Source organism: Pongo pygmaeus, chromosome 22 (assembly GCF_028885625.2).
Source record: "Pongo pygmaeus isolate AG05252 chromosome 22, NHGRI_mPonPyg2-v2.0_pri, whole genome shotgun sequence".
Lineage (NCBI taxonomy): Eukaryota > Metazoa > Chordata > Mammalia > Primates > Hominidae > Pongo > Pongo pygmaeus.
The window spans coordinates 7,148,498-7,162,346 of NC_072395.2; positions in this window are offsets into that span (position 1 = coordinate 7,148,498).

Sequence of the window (13,849 nt, forward strand, 5' to 3'; positions counted from 1 at the left end):
TTTCCGCATTCCATTTCACGTTGCATTCCACATTCCATTCCATGTTCCATTCCACTTTCTATTCCATTCCTTTCCACCTTGCATTCCGCATTCCATTCCACATTATATTCCATGTTCCCTTCCCTTGCATTCCATATTCCTTACCATTGCATTCCACTTTCTTCTGCACATTCCACTCCATTCCATTCCACATTCCCTGCCACATTCCATTCCATTCCATTCCACATTCCATTTCATTCCATTCCACATTGCATTCCATTCCATTCCACATCACTTTCCATTCGATTCCATATTCCATTCCTTTCCATTACACATTCCATTCCACATTCCTTTCACTTCCTATTCCACATTTCATTCCACATTCCAATCCACTTTCCATTCCGTTACATTCCACTTTCCATTCCATTATCCATTCCACATTCCACTCCAAGTCCCATACCATTCCATTCCGTCTTCCATTCCACGTTCCGTTCCATTTCATTCCACGTTCCTATCCACATTCCTTTCCGCCTTCCATACCATACCATTCCATTCCATTCCACGTTCACTGCCACATTCCATTCCAAGTTCCAATCCGCAGTCCATTCTACATTCCATTCCACATTCCATTCCACATGAAATTCTCATTCCTTTGCATTTCAATACACATTAAATTCCACATACCATTGCATTCCAATTCACATGCCATTTCACATTCTATTCCAAGTTCCATTCCAATATATTCCACAATCCATTCCACATTCCATTACGCAGTCCATTCCATTCCATTCCACCTTCCATTTCATTCCAATCGGTATTCCATTCCACATTTCATTCTATTCCATTCCACATTTCTTTCTATTCCATTCCACATTCCTTTCTACATTGCATTCCACATTCCGTTCCATTCCATTCCATATTCCATTTCGTTCTATTACATTCCATTCCATGTTCCATTCCACTTTCCATTAAATTGTATTACACATTCCATTCCACATTCCGGTCCATTCCAGTCCACATTGCCTTCCATTAGAATCCACATTTCATTCCACATTTCATTCAATTCCATTCCACCTTACATTGCACATTCCATACAACATTCCCTTCCACATTCCATTCCATTTCATTCCACTTTCCATTCCGCATTCCATTCCATTCCATTCCACATTCCATTCCATTCCCTTGCATTCCATTCCACGTTCCATTTCGCATTCCACTCCATTCCATTCCACGTTCCATTCCACTTTCCATTCCACATTCCATTCCTTTCCATTCCACGTTCCATTCCACACTCAATTCCACATTCCATTCCACATTCCATTCCATTCCATTCTGCATTCCATTTCACTGCATTCCATGTTCTATTCCTCATTCCATTCCATTCCATTACACATTCAATTCCACATTCTTTCCCATTCCATTCCATATTTTATTTCATTCAATTGCACATTCCATTCATTTCTATTCCACATTCCATTCCTCATTCCATTCCACGTTCCATTCCACTTTACATTTTACGTTCCATTCCACTTCCCATTCCATTCCATTCCACGTTCCATTCCACATTCCATTCTACATTACATTCCACGTTCCAATCCATTCCATTCCATATTCCTCACCTTTTCATTCCATTCCATTCTGCATTCCATTCCATTCCATTCCACATTCTTCTCCATATTCAACTCCATTCCATTCCACATTCCATACCACATTCTTTTGCATTCCATTCCACATTCCATTTCATTCCATTCCACATTCAATTCCATTCCGTTCCACATTCCATTCCATTCCATTCCACATAACATTCCATTCCATTCCACATTCCATTCCTTTCCATTACACATTCCATTCCACATGACTTTCCACTTCCTATTCCACATTTCATTCCACAATCCAATCCATGATCCATTCCATTACATTCCACTTTGCATTCCACGATGCATTCCACATTCCACTGCACGTCCGTTCCATGTTCCATTCCACGTTCCATTCCATTCCATTCCACGTTCCAATCCACATTCCATTCCAAAGCCCATTCTACTTTCCATTCCACATTCCATTTCACCTTTCATTACAAGTTCCTTCCCACGTTCAATTCCATTCCATTCCACATTCCATTCCACATTCCTTTCCATTCCATTACACTTTCCGTTCCACAATACAATTCACATTCCATTCCACATTCCATTTCACATTCCATTTCGCGTTCCATTCCACATTCCATTACAGTCCATTCCACTTTCCATTTCGCATTCCTTTCCACATTCCATTCTGTTCTATTCCACATTCCATTCCACTTTCCTTTCCGCATTCCATTACAGATTCCATTCCATTCCATTCCATTCCACATTCCATGCCACATTCCATTCCACATTCCATTCCGCAGTCCATTGTACTTTCCATTCCACATTCAATTCTACATTAATTTCTCATTCCATTGCATTTCATTCCACATTCCATTCCACATTCCATTGCATTCCAATGCACTTACCATTTCACGTTCTATTCCAAGTTCCATTCCATTATATTCCACATTCCTTTCCACATTCCATTCCGAAGTCCATTCCATTCCATTCCTCTTTCCATTTCATTCCAATCAACATTCCATTCCATTCCATTCCACATTCCATTCCATTCCATTCCACATTCCATTCCATTACTTTCCATTCCATTCCACGTTCCACTCAAATTTGAATTAAATTCTATTCCACCTTCCGTTCCACTTTCCAGTCCATTCCATTCCATATTCCCCTACATTCCAATCCACATTTCCTTCCACTTTTCATTCCATTCCGTTACACATTACAGTCCACATTCCATTCCACATTCCCTTCCACATTCCATTCCATTCCATTCCACATTCCATTGCACATTCCAGTCCATTCCATTCCATATTCCTTTCCATTCCATTCCATTCCATTCCACGTTCCATTCCGCATTTCATTCCATTCCATTCCACGTTCCATTCCACTTTCCATTCCACATTCCATTCCTTTCCATTCCTTGTTCCATTCCACACATAATTCCACATTCCATTCCATTCCTTTCCATTCCACATAGTATTCTAAATTCCATTCCACTTTCCATTCCACAATCCTTTCCACTTTCCATTCCACATTATATTACGTTCTATTCCACGTTTCATTCCACATTCCATTCCACTTTCCATTCCAAATTCCTGTCTCATTCCACTGAATTTCATATCACATTCAATTCCACATTCCATTGCATTCCAATTCACATGCCATTCCACATTCTATTCCAAGTTCCATTCCATTATATTCCACATTCCATTCCACATTCCATTCTACATTCCATTCCGCAGTCCATTCCATTCCTTTCCACATTCCATTGCATTCCTTTCCTTGTTCCATTCCCCTTTCCATTCCACATTCCATTCCCTTCCATTCCACGTTCCATTCCACACCGAATTCCACATTCCATTCCGTTCCAATCCACGTTCCATTTTACTTTCCATTACATTCCATTCAGCTTTCCATTCCACATTCCATTGCACATTACATTCTACATTACATTTTGTTCCATTCCACATTCCATTCCACATTCTATTCTATTCCGTTCCACATTACATTCCATTACTCTCCACATTCCATTCCACATTGTATTCCATTCCGTTCCACATTCCATTCCGTTCCACTGCACATTGCATTCCACATTCCATTCCACATTCCATTCCACTTTCCATTCCACGTTACATTCCATTCTATTCCACGTTTCATTACACATTCCATTCCACATTCCAATCCACATTCCAGTCCATTGTATTCCATATTCGTTTCCACATTCCATTCCATTCCATTCCACATTTCATTCCACATTCCATTCCACTTTCCATTCCACATTCCATTCCATTCCTTCCCACATTCCATTCCACATTCCATTCCATTCCATTCCATTCCATTCCATTCCACATTCCATTCCACACTGCATTCCACATTCCAGTCCATTCCATTTCACATTCCATTCCACATTGTATTCCATTCCATTTCACAATTCATTCCACATTCCATTAAGCATTCCACTCCACATTCCATGCATTCAATTCCACATGCCATTCCATATTCCGTTCCACATTCCTTTCCACATTCTGCCGTCCATTCCATTCCATTCCACATTCCATTCCATTCCAATCCAGATTATATTCCACAATTAGTTCTATTGCATTCCACATTCGATTCCACATTCCATTCCACATACCATTCCAATTTCCTTTCCATTCCATTGCATTCCACATTCCATTCCAATTTCCATTAAATTCCATTTCACATTCCTTTCTATTCCATTCCACATTCCATTCCACTGCAATCCACATTTCATTCCATTCCATTCCACATTCAATTTCACATTCCTTTCCATATTCTATTCCACTTTCCATTACATTCCACCCTCCATTTCAATTTCCACTAAATTCCATTCACATTCAATTCCATTTCATTCCACATTCCTTTCCACACTCAATTTCACATTCCATTCCACTTTCCATTGCATTCCATTCTACATTCCATTCCACATTCCACCCCATTCAATTCCATTCAATTCCACATTCCATTCCATTCCATTCCATTCCACATTCTTTTACATTCCATTCTACACGCCACTCCATTCCGTTCCACATTCCATTCCAATCCTTTCCTTTCCATTGCATTCCATTCTATTCCATTCTATTCCACTTTCAACTCCATTCCATTCCATTCCATTCTATTCCATTCTATTCCACTTTCCACTCCATTCCATTCCCCATTCCATTCCAGAGTCCATTCCGTTCCATTCCATGTTCCATTTCACATTCCATTCCATTCCATTCCACATTCACTCCGCATATCATTCCGCATTCCATTCCAAGTTAAATTCCACGTTCCATTACACTTTCCATTGAATTGCATTCCTTGTTCCATTACTTTCTATTCCACGTTCCTTTTCATTCCGTTTCACTTTCCGTTCCACATTCCATTTCACATTTCATTCCCCATTACATTTCACATTCCTTTCCATTCCATTCCATTCCACTTTCCATTCCACACCATTCCACATTCCAGTCCACCTTCCATTCCACGTTCCATTTCACTTTTCATTGCACGTTCCTTTCCATTCCATTCCACCCTTCTTTCCACATTCCATTCCACTCCATTCGAATTTCCATTCCACATTCCATTCCACATTCCATTCCATTCCAATCCACATTCCATTCCACATTCCATTCCACATTCCATTCAAAATTCCATTCCACATTCCAATATATTCCGTTCCACATTCCATTCCTCATTCCATTTCTTTCCATTCCACATTCCATTCCATTCCACTCCACATTCCATTCCATTCCACTCCACATTCCATTCCTCATTCCATTCTATTCCATTCCACATGGCATTCCATATTCCATTCCACGTTCCATTCCATTCCATTCCATTCCGCATTCCATTCCACCTTCCATTATTTTCCACTCCACGTAGCATTCCACGTTAAATTCCACATTCCATTCCACATTCCATTTCGTTCTATTCCACATTCCATTCCACATTCCATTCCACATGCCATTCAACATTCCATTCCATTCCTTTCCACATTCCATTCCACATTCTATTACAGGCTATTCCATTCCATTCCATTCCAATTTCCATTCCATTCCATTCCATTCCACATTCCATTTGATTCCATTACATTCCAAATTCCATTCCATTCCAATCCACATTCCATTCCATTCCATTCCACATTCCATTCCACATTTCCTTCCATTCCATTCCACATTCTCTTCCAATACATTCCACAATCCATTCCTTTCCGTTCTATTTCATTCCATATTCCATTCCATTCAAATCCATTCCAACTTCCATTCCATTCCATTACTCATTCCATTCAATTCCATTTCACATTCCATTCCATTCCATTTCAAATTCCATTCCATTCCATTCCACATTCCATTCCATTCCATTCAACATTCCATTCCATAACATTGCATTTCTTATTCCATTCCATTGCATTCCATTCCTTTCCACAATTCATTCCATTCCATTTCAAATTCCATTCCATTCTATTCCATTCCATTACATTCCACATTCCATTATATTCCATTAGACATTCGTTCAATTGCATACCAAGTTCCATTCCAATCCATTCGACATTCAATTCCCCACTTCACTCCATTACATTCCACATTCCATTCCGTTGCATTCCACGTTCCATTCGTTTCCATTTCACATTCAATTCCTTTCAACATTCCTTTCCATCTTCCATTCCATTCCAATCCACGTTGCATTCCATTCCATTCTACACTCCACTCCATTACATTCCATTCCACATTCCACTAAATTCCATTCCATTCCAAATTCCATTCAATTCCATTCTACATTCGACTCCATTCCACATTCAATTCCATTCCATTACACATTCCATTCCACATTCCATTCCATTCCATTCCACGTCAATTTCATTCCATTCCATTCCACCTTCCATTCCATTCCATTCCACATTCCATGCCATTATATTTCTCATTCCATTCCACATTCCATGCCATTACATTTCTCATTCCATTCCATTCCATTCTACGTTCCATTTCACATTCCACTCCAATCCATTCCATTCCATTCCATTCCATTCCACATTCCTTTACATTCCATTCAACACGCCACTCCATTCCATTCCAAATTGCATTCCAATGCAATCCACTCGATTCCTTTCCATTCAATTCCATTCTATTCCACTTTCCACTCCATTCCATTCCATTCCATTCTATTATATTCTGTTCCACTTTCCACTAAATTGCATTCCACATTCCATTGCACAATCCATTCCATTCCATTCCACATTCCATTCCACATTCCATTTCCTTCCATTCCACATTCCCTCCACATTTCATTCCACTTTGCATTTCAAGTTAAATTCCACATTCCATTCCACTTTCCATTCCATTGCATTCCTTGTTCCATTCCATTCCAATCCACTTTCCTTTTCATTCCGTTTCACATTCCATCCCACATTCCATTTTACATTCCATTCCCCATTCCTTTTCACATTCCATTCCATTCCATTCCACATTCCATTTCATTCCATTCCACGTTCCATTCCACGTTCCATTTCACTTTTCGTTGCATGTTCCTTTCCTTTCCATTCCACCTTTCATTCCACGTTGCATTCCACTCCATTCCACTTTCCATTCCACAATCCATTCCACATTCAATTCCATTCCAATCCACATTGCATTCCACATTCCATTCAAAATTCCATTCCACATTCCATTATATTCCATTCCACATTCCATTCCTCAGTCCATTTCTTTCCATTCCACATTCCATTCCATTCCAGTCCACATTCCATTCCACATTCCATTCAAAATTCCATTCCACATTCCATTTCATTCCATTCCACGTTCCATTCCACGTTCCATTTCACTTTTCATTGCATTTTCCTTTCCTTTCCATTCCACCTTTCATTCCACGTTCCATTCCACTCCATTCCACTTTCCATTCCACAATCCATTCCACATTCAATTCCATTCCAATCCACATTGCATTCCACATTCCATTCAAAATTCCATTCCACATTCCATTATATTCCATTCCACATTCCTTTCCTGATTCCATTTCTTTCCATTCCACATTCAATTCCATTCCAGTCCACATTCCATTCCACATTCCATTCAAAATTCCATTCCACATTCCATTATATTCCGTTCCACATTCCATTCCTCATTCCATTTCTTTCCATTCCACATTCCATTCCATTCCACTCCACATTCCATTCCTTATTCCATTCTATTCCATTCCACATGGCATTCCATATTCCATTCCACATTCCATTCCATTCCATTCCGCATTCCATTCCACCTTCCATTATGTTCCACTCCACGTACCATTCCACGTTAAATTCCACATTCCATTCCACAATCCATTTCGTTCTATTCCACATTCCATTCCACATTCCATTCCACATGCCATTCAACATTCCATTCCATTCCTTTCCACATTCCATTCCACATTCTATTACAGGCCATTCCATTCCATTCCATTCCAATTTCCATTCCATTCCATTCCATTCCACATTCCATTTTATTCCATTACATTCCAAATTCCATTCCATTCCAATCCACATTCCATTCCATTCCATTCCACATTCCATTCCACATTTCCTTCCATTCCATTCCACATTGTCTTCCAATCCATTCCACATTCCATTCCTTTCCTTTCCATTTCATTCCATATTCCATTCCATTCAAATCCATTCCAACTTCCATTCCATTCCATTAGTCATTCCATTCAATTCCATTTCACATTCCATTCCATTCCATTTCAAATTCCATTCCATTCCATTCCACATTCCATTCCATTCCATTCAACATTCCATTCCATAACATTGCATTTCCTATTCCATTCCATTGCATTCTATTCCTTTCCACAATTCATTCCATTCCATTTCAAATTCCATTCCATTCCATTCCATTCTATTACATTCCACATTCCATTATATTCCATTCCACATTCGTTGCATTCCATTCCAAGTTCCATTCCAATCCATTCGACATTCAATTCTACACTTCACTCCATTACATTCCACATTCCATTCCGTTGCATTCCACGTTCCATTCGTTTCCTTTTCACATGCACTTCCTTTCAACATTCCTTTCCATCTTCCATTCCATTCCTATCCGCATTCCATTCCATTCCATTCTACACTGCACTCCATTACGTTCCATTCCACATTCCACTAAATTCCATTCCATTCCAAATTCCATTCCATTCCATTCCACATTCGACTCCATTCAACATTCAATTGCATTCCATTACACATTCCATTCCACATTCCATTCCATTCCATTCCACGTCAATTTCATTCAATTCCATTCCACCTTCCATTCCATTCCATTCCACATTCCATGCCATTACATTTCTCATTCCATTCCATTCCATTCTACATTCCATTTTACATTCCACTCCATTCCATTCCATTCAATTCCACATTCCTTTCCATTCCATTCCATTCCACATTCCTTTACATTCCATTCAACACGCCACTCCATTCCATACCAAATTGCATTCCAATCCAATCCACTGCATTCCTTTCCATTCTATTCCATTCTATTCCGCTTTCCAGTCCATTCCATTCCATTCCAATCTATTCCTTTCTGTTCAACTTTCCACTCCATTGCATTCCACATTCCATTGCACAATCCATTCCATTCCATTCCACATTCCATTCCACATTCCATTTCTTTCCATTCCACATTCCCTCCACATTTCATTCCACTTTGCATTTCAAGTTAAATTCCACATTCCATTCCACTTTCCATTCCATTGCATTCCTTTTTCCATTCCATTCCAATCCACTTTCCTTTTCATTCTGTTTCACATTCCATCCCACATTCCATTTTACATTCCATTCCCCATTCCTTTTCACATTCCATTCCATTCCATTCCATTCCATTCCACATTCCATTTCATTCCATTCCACATTCCATTCCACGTTCTATTCCACGTTCCATTTCACTTTTCATTGCACGTTCCTTTCCATTCCATTCCACCTTTCATTCCACATTCCATTCCACTCCATTCCACTTTCCATTCCACAATCCATTCCACATTCCATTCCATTCCAATCCACATTGCATTCCACATTCCATTCAAAATTCCATTCTACATTCCATTATATTGCATTCCACATTCCATTCCTGATTAAATTTCTTTCCATTCCACATTCCATTCCATTCCAATCCACATTCCATTCAACATTCCATTCTTTTCCATTCCACATTCCATTCCATTCCATTCCGCATTCCATTCCATGTTCCATTCCATTCCAATCCACGTCCCATTCCACGTTCCATTCCACATTCCTTTCCACATTCATTTTCGTTCTATTCCACATTCCATTCCACATGCTATTCAACATTCCATTACATTCCTTTCCACATTCCATTCCACATTCTATTACATGCCATTCCATTCCATTCCATTCAATTCCATTCCAATTTCCATGCCATTCCAATACATTCCACTTTTCATTCAATACCATTGTATTCCAAATTTCATTCCATTCCAATCCACATTCCATTCCATTCCATTCCACATTTCATTCTACATTCCCTTCCAATACATTCCACATTCCCTTCAAATCCGTTACAACTTCCATTCCTTTCCATTCCATTTCATTCCATATCCCATTCCATTCAAATCCATTCCAACTTCCATTCCATTCCATTACACATTCCACTCAATTCCATTTCACATTCCATTCCATTCCATTTCGAATTCCATTCCATTCCATTCCACATTCCATTCCATTCCATTCAACATTCCATTCCATAACTTTGCATTCTTTATTCCATTCCATTGCATTCCATTCCTTTCCACAATTCATTCCATTCCATTCCATATTCCATTCCATTTCATTCCATTCCATTCCATTCCATTCAACATTCCGTTAGGTTCCATTCCACATTCGTTGCATTCTATTCCAAGTTCCATTCCATTCCGTTTGACATTCCATTCCACACTTCACTCCATTACATTCCACATTCCATTCCATTGCATTGCACGTTCCGTTCTTTTCCATTTCACATTCAATTTCTTTCCCCATTCCTTTCCACATTCAATTCCATTCCAATCCATATTCCATTCCATTCCATTCGACACTCCACTCCATTACGTTCCGTTCCACATTCCACTAAAATCCATTCCATTCCAAATTCCATTCCATTCCATTCCAAATTCCATTCCATTCCATTCCACATTCAATTCCATTCAATGCAACATTCCATTCCACATTCCATTCCATTCCATTCCACATTCTGTTCCCTGTTCCATTCCACGTTCTGTTACACATTACATTCCACAATCCATTGCACATTCCATTCCACATTGCATTCCATTCCATTCCTTTCCACTTTCCATTCCACATTATATTCCAATCCATTCCACATTCCATTCCATTCCATTCCATTCCACATTCCTTTCCCATCCATTCCACTTTCCATTCCACTTTCCATTACATTGCTTTCCACATTCCATTGCATTCCAATCTACATACCAGTCCACATTCCATTCCATTCCATTCCACATTCCATTCCATTCAGTTCGTTTACATTCCACATTCCATTCCGTACCATTCCATTCCATTCCACATTCCATTCCATTCCATTCCATTCCACATTCCATTCCATTCAATTCCACATTCCCTTTCTTCCAATTCCACATTCCATTTCATTTCATTCCACATTTCATTCCACATTCCATTCCACTCCATTCCACATTCCATTCCATTCCATTCCACATTGCATTCCACCTTCCATTCCATTCCATTCCATTCCTCATAACATTCCACCTTCCATTCCATTTCATTCTACTTTCCATTTCACATTCCATTCCATGCTACTCCACATTGCATTCCACTCCACTCAACGTTCCGTTAATTTCCATTCCACGTTCAATTCCACATTTCATTCCATTCCTCATTCCATTCCACATTCCATTCCATTCCATTCCACATTCTATTACATTACTTTGCATTCCACATACCATCCTATTCCACTCCACATTGCATTCCTTTCAGTTCCATTCCATTGCATTTCATTCCATTCCATTCCTTTCCATTCAATTCAATATTATGTTCCATTCCATTGCATTCCACATTCCATTCCATTCCATTCCATTCCACATCCGATTCCATTCCACATTCCTTTCCATTACATTCTACGTTCTATTCCACATTCTATACCTTTCCATTCCACATTCCATTCCACATTCCATTCCATTCCATTCCATTCCAAAACACATTCCATTCCATTCCATTCCATTCGGCATTCCGTTCCATTCCATTCAATTCCACATTCCATTCCATTCCATTCCTCATTCAATGCCATTCCATTACACCTTGCATTCCATTCCCTTCCACTTTCTATTCTATGCCATTCCACATTTCTTTCCACATCCCTTTGCATTCAATTCCATATTCCATTCCATTCCATTCAATTCCGTTACAGTCCACATTCTATTCCATGGCATTCCATTACACATTTCATTCCATTGCATTCCACATTCCATTCCATTCCACATTCCTTCCCATTGCAGTCGATTGCACATTCCATTCCATTCCACATTCCATTCCTTTGCATTCCATATTCCATTCCATTTCATTCCACATTCCATTGAATTCCATTGCAAATTCCATTCCATTCTATTCCACTTTCCATTCCACGTTCTATACAACATTCCATTCCATATTCCATTCCACTTTCTGTTCCATTCCATTCCACATTTCATTCCACTCCATTCCACGTTCCATTCCATATTCCATTCCATTCCATGCCACATTCTATTCCACATTCCATTCCATTCCATTCCACATTCCATTCCGCATTCCATTGCACATTCCATTCCATTCCATTCCAGTACAAATTCCATTCCGTTCCATTCCATTCCACTTTCCATTCCATTCCATTCCACGTTCCATTCCATTCCGTTCCACATTGCAGTCCATTCCATTCCTCATTCCATTCCATTCTGTGACACATTCCATTCCATTCCATTCAACATTCCATTCCATTCCACATTCAATTACAAATTCCATTCCATTTAACAATCCATTCCACATTCACTTCCATTCCACTTGCCATTTCCTTGCTTTCCACATTCCATTCCAATCCATTCCATTCCATTCCACTTTCTATTCTATGCCATTCCACATTTCATTCCACATCCCTTTGCATTCAATTCCATATTCCATTCCATTCCGGTCAATTCCATTACAGTCCACATTCTATTCCATTTCATTCCATTACACATTTCATTCCATTGCATTCCACATTCCATTCCATTCCACATTTCTTCGCATTCCATTCAATTGCAGATTCCATTCCATTCCACATTCCATTCCTTTGGATTCCATATTCCATTCCATTCCATTCCACATTCCATTGAATTCCATTGCACATTACATTCCATTCTATTCCACGTTCCATTCCACGTTCTATACCACGTTCCATTCCATATTCCATTCCACTTTCCTTTCCATTCCATTCCATTCCACATTTCATTCCACTCCATTCCACATTCCATCACATATTCCATTCCATTCCATGCCACATTCTATTCTACATTCCATTCCAATTCCATTCCACATTCCATTCCACATTCCATTGCATATTCCATTCCATTCCATTCCAGTACAAATTCCATTCCATTCCATTCCATTCCACTTTCTATTCCATTCCATTCCACGTTCCATTCCATTCCATTCCACATTGCAGTCCATTCCATTCCACATTCCCTTCCATTCTGTGCCACATTCCATTGGATTCCATTCAAAATTCCATTCCATTCCACATTCAATTACAAATTCCATTCCATTCCACAATCCATTCCACATTCCATTCCATTCCTCTTGCCATTTCATTGCATTCCACATTCCATTTAAATCCATTCCATTCCTTTCCACTTTCTATTCTATGCCATTCCACATTTCATTCCACATGCCTTTGCATTCAATTCCATATTCCATTCCATTCCATTCAATTCCATTACAGTCCGCATTCTATTCCATTTCTTTCCATTACACATTTCATTCCATTGCATTCCACATTCCATTCCATTTCACATTCCTTCCCATTCCAGTCTATTGCACATTCCATTCCATTCCACATTCCATTCCTTTGCATTCCATATTCCATTCCATTCCATTCCACATTCCATTGAATTCCATTGCACATTCCATTCCATTCTTTTCCACGTTCCATTCCACGTTCTATACCACGTTCCATTCCATATTCCGTTCCACTTTCGGTTCCATTCCATTCGAATCCACGTTTCATTCCACTCCATTCCACATTCCATTCCATATTCCATTCCATTCCATGCCACATTCT